Here is a 5,276-nt window from a genome sequence, read left to right on the forward strand (position 1 = left end):
ACACGATGAAGATATCTTACCTCTAACCCTTGAAGAGAAGGAAAACAAAGAATACTTAAAATCTCTGTTTGAAATTTTGATTCTTATGGGAAAACAAAACATACCTCTGGATGGACATGAGGCTGATGAAATCCCAGAAGGTCTCTTTACTCCTGATAACTTTCAAGCACTGCTGGAGTGCCGGATAAATTCTGGTGAAGAGGTCCTGAGAAAGCGCTTTGAGACAACAGCAGTTAACACGTTGTTCTGTTCGAAAACACAGCAGAAACAGATGCTGGAGATCTGTGAGAGCTGTATTCGGGAAGAAACTCTCAGGGAAGTAAGAGACTCACATTTCTTTTCTATTATCACTGATGATGTAGTGGACATAGCAGGAGAGGAGCACCTACCTGTGTTGGTGAGGTTTGTCGATGAATCTCATAATCTGAGAGAGGAATTTGTGGGCTTCCTGCCTTATGAAGCTGATGCAGAAATTTTGGCTGTGAAATTTCACACTACAATAACTGAGAAGTGGGGCCTAAACATGGAGTATTGTCGTGGCCAAGCTTACATTGTGTCCAGTGGATTTTCTTCCAAAATGAAAGTTGTTGCTTCTAGACTTTTAGAGAAATATCCCCAAGCTATCTACACACTTTGCTCTTCCTGTGCCTTAAATATGTGGTTGGCAAAATCAGTCCCTGTTATGGGAGTATCTGTTGCACTGGGAACAATTGAGGAAGTTTGTTCTTTTTTCCATCAATCACCACAACTGCTTTTAGAACTTGACAATGTGATTTCTGTTCTTTTTCAGAACAGTGAAGAAAGGAGTAGAGAACTGAAGGAAATTTGCCATTCTCAGTGGACAGGCAGGCATGATGCTTTTGAAATTTTAGTGGACCTCCTGCAAGCACTTGTTTTATGTTTAGATGGTATAAATAGTGACACAAGTATTAGATGGAATAATTGTATAGCTGGCCGAGCATTTGTACTGTGTAGTGCAATAACAGATTTTGATTTTGTTGTTACCATTGTTGTTCTTAAAAATGTCCTATCTTTTACAAGAGCCTTTGGGAAAAATCTCCAGGGGCAAACCTCTGATGTCTTTTTTGCAGCCAGTAGCTTAACTGCAGTACTGCATTCACTCAATGAAGTGATGGAAAATATTGAAGTTTATCATGAGTTTTGGTTTGAGGAAGCCACAAATTTGGCAACCAAACTTGATATTCAAATGAAACTCCCTGGGAAATTCCGCAGAGCTCAGCAAGGTAACTTGGAATCTCACCTAACCTCTGAGAGTTACTATAAAGAAACCCTAAGTGTTCCAACAGTGGAGCATATTATTCAGGAACTTAAAGATATATTCTCAGAACAGCACCTCAAAGCTCTTAAATGCTTATCTCTGGTACCCTCAGTCATGGGACAGCTGAAATTCAATACGTCAGAAGAACACCATGCTGACATGTACAGAAGTGACTTACCCAATCCTGACACACTCTCTGCCGAGCTTCACTGTTGGAGAATCAAATGGAAACACAGAGGGAAAGATATAGAACTTCCATCCACCATTTATGAAGCCCTCCATCTGCCTGACATCAAGTTTTTCCCTAATGTGTATGCATTGCTGAAGGTCCTATGTATTCTTCCTGTGATGAAGGTTGAGAATGAGCGCTATGAAAATGGACGAAAGCGTCTCAAAGCATACTTGAGGAACACTTTGACAGACCAAAGGTCAAGTAACTTGGCTTTGCTTAACATAAATTTTGATATAAAACATGATCTGGATTTAATGGTGGACACATATATCAAACTCTACACAACTAAGTCAGAACTTCCTACAGATAATTCAGAAACCATTGAAAATACCTAAGAGACTTTAAAAATAAGCTTTCTCTTACGTTTGATATTTGGAAGAATATCTGTAAGGTGTATGTAGGCCACTTAACCACTGAATATCTTTGCCTGTGGGCCTCCTATTGAGTACATTAGCCATTGATAATCTTCCTATTTAAATGGCCCCTGTTTGAACTCTCATGCTTTGAAAACCTATCTGTTCTTCCAGAAGATAGCATTGAAAGTGCCACGTTTCACTTCTGTGTGATCTCTGCTAGTGGTACTCTGGAATTGTTTTAGATAAGTCATTTTAGACATAACATTTATTATCACCATGGATCCATTTGTCGGGTATTGAGTTATAAATTCTTTGAAGAAATAAATTTTAAGGAGGTGTGGGAGGAAGGAATACGTTTGATAAAATGTTACATTGAAACCCACAATTGACCTTTGACTAGTGGGAGTTTTAAGTATGTTGTTGAAAATCTGTAATGGACAGTTAAGGGAATTAACAGAGAGAGAAACTTGTGAACTCGCCAAATAAGGATTTCAGTGTAGATTTTGTCTGTATCAAATAAACTTAGAGGAACAAGTTACAGTTAAAGTTTGAATGGAAGAGCCTGCCATTGTTCCTCATCTGGTGGTTACTGTTTACATTCCTTTGTTGAGCCTACATCTCCATATGCTTTTTAGCAGGTATATGTTGAACACTTGTGCTTCATGGTCAAGACAGAATCAGAGGCCATGGATACTGACAACTGATTTGTCTGTTTTCTTCTGTCTTTTTCCATGACTATATCTACTGCCTCATCTTGATTTACAAGCAAAACCTGAAAAGCCTAAAGTGTTTTGTGGTTTATCTAGAAATAATACAGAAAATATTGCTGTTATTTTTGGTGAGGAAAATCAATTTTATATAGTTTATTTCAATCTAAATAAAATGTGAATTTTGTTTAAAGTTTGAGTCAAAACATTCTTATGGTAAATTCTCTTCAAAAGTATTTGATAATCAACATAATTTAAGATGAGTTCTTATATTTTATTGTATGTGGTTTGCTACTTGGGGTATAGAAAGACATTTTAAGTAAGAAATTACTAAATGTAAGGTTTACCTAATTGATGGTTTTTTTTAATTATATACTCTGTGGACCCTGTATAAATTGTCAGGGTTTGTATTATCATGCTGGCTAAAATGTAAATGAATTAATTTAATTGCAGATTTGTCACTGAATTTTATGTCAGGACAAGTTAGTGTTATTTGAGCTGCAGAAAGCAGAATGAGGTGCATTTGCTAGAGTGCCAAGTCTTGGCAGTAGCAGTGCATTTTCCTGTTATGGGCAAGGCCAGCAGATGTGTCAAATCAGGACACATTACCCATGCAGGTTATAAAAAAGATAGCAAGAGTTTATCTTATATCCAGATCTCTAAGAGATGCCTCTGTCCTTGGTAGAAAGAACTGATCAAGTTCGTGATGGCAGGAAGACAGTGAGGGAGACAGAGCTGACCTCTCAGTACCTTCATCCAGTTCTGAGGGCACTTAAGAGTGGTGTGACCTTGGCAGATTACTTAACCTGGGTCTCTTCCTCAGCAATAAAACTTACCTTGAGGTGGTGCTATGAAGGTTAGATAATTTATCACCCATGACCTATTGCTGCTTAAAATCCCAAAATTTAGTGTCTTGAAGAAACAATTTATCATTTCTCATGGTTCTTTTGCCAGTCTCATCTGGCCTCTCTGCATTCAGCCGGTAGGTTGGCTGGGGGCTGGGTGGGATGGCTGGTCCTCTCTCTGTGGTCTTTTATCTTGGGCTTATGGCATGGTGGTCTGAATACCAAGAAGACAAAGTCAGTATCTTCAAAGCCTGGGCTCAAGAACTCACAGAATACCACTTTTCACCACATTCTTTTGGTCAAAGCAAGCCACTTGGCCAGCCTAGATTTGTGAGATGAGGAAATAGACTCCTCTTGGTGGGAGGAGCTGCAAAATTGGGTGCGGTTTTCAGTCTACTGCAATAATATATTCAAAACATTCATGCAGCAAGCATTAGTTAAGCTTTTAAGGTGCCCATCATTTGGTTTTTTGTTTTATTTTTTATAATCTATGTATATTCTCTAATTCGGGAATCTATTGAAAGCTTAAAAACCCTAATTTGTTAAAAGGCATTTTCACAAACTATGATCTTTGATAATAAGTTGAGACAATTGTAGTCTCACAGATGAAATAATTAGAAAGTGGTAGGTATAATGGCTATTTATTCCACAAATCTGGCAATACCAGGTGCACTTTCTGACTCAGCTTACAGCTTAGAGTCGGCCCACAGGACTACTAATTTATAATTATGCACACACACACAAACTTTATAGACTTCATTAAATCAGATTTATTGAAATTAAAGGAAAATAATATATCTATGAAAGTGTTGTGCAGTTATTTAAAGAAATTAAGTTCCGTATCATATCTAAACAGTTTGCAAAATGTACTAGGAAATACATTAAAGATTTAGTATATTGAATCAGAGAAATTTTTGCTTTTGACATATCTACTTTCATTTTGGGGGGAAAAAAGTTATGCAGTTGAAGCCTAATGTAGGATATTATCTAGAAATGAGAACAAATGCTTTATTAATAATTTTATGTAATTTTCATTTAACTCAGAATAATTCCTGTTAGGTAAGTAGTAGTTGGCTGAGTTGAAAGAGCCCTCCTCTTGAGGCCAGTTCCTCTGCAGTAACTTAGTTAGATCTAGTTTATTTTTGTTTCATATTAGAGGCAGCCACTTTTTAAGTGCTATTTAAAATGAGCAATTCATAAAACACAGGAATATTGTGCTCCCAGTATTTATTAATATTTATATGATACTTGAGAGCTTACAAAGCACCTTGAATTATTCAAGTTCTCAGAAAATCTCAGGCAGGTACTAACCCCATTTTTCAGTTGAGGAATCAAGCTCACAGAGGTAAATTAATTGCCCCAAATTATATACCTAATAAATGCCAGAGTCAGGTACTTCAATCCAGTCCTTCAATCTTAAAATTGATTGTGAAGCCATTTCATTCTTAAGGTTTGTAAAATAAATATTTGCTTTAGGAATAGGCTCCTTTTATGTTCTTGCTTTATTCACTGCCAACTTTCAGCACAACATCTCTAAAATGCACTCATTATAGTCGACATGGGTTCCTTGCAAAAAAAAAAAAAAAAAAAAAAAACCCACATTGGAGGCTGAAACTTCTGAGACTTTACAAACTGGATGTAGAAGTGCTGCCACATTTATTTGCCTGCCAAGACACTACAACAAAGAACTGTAGATCGAGGTCCATTTACTTCACAAGAGTGGGTGCAGCTGTATTCTCGCCATAATCAAATGCTCCTCTAGCCAGCTTTCTGTGGCCAGAAAAAGCAAAGTAATTTTTAGTATAGATTAGCATAAAATATCTACTAGATCAGTTTCAGGAAACAATTACTAGTTTA

This window comes from Cynocephalus volans, chromosome 4, assembly GCF_027409185.1.
Source record: "Cynocephalus volans isolate mCynVol1 chromosome 4, mCynVol1.pri, whole genome shotgun sequence".
NCBI classification, from domain to species: Eukaryota; Metazoa; Chordata; class Mammalia; order Dermoptera; family Cynocephalidae; genus Cynocephalus; species Cynocephalus volans.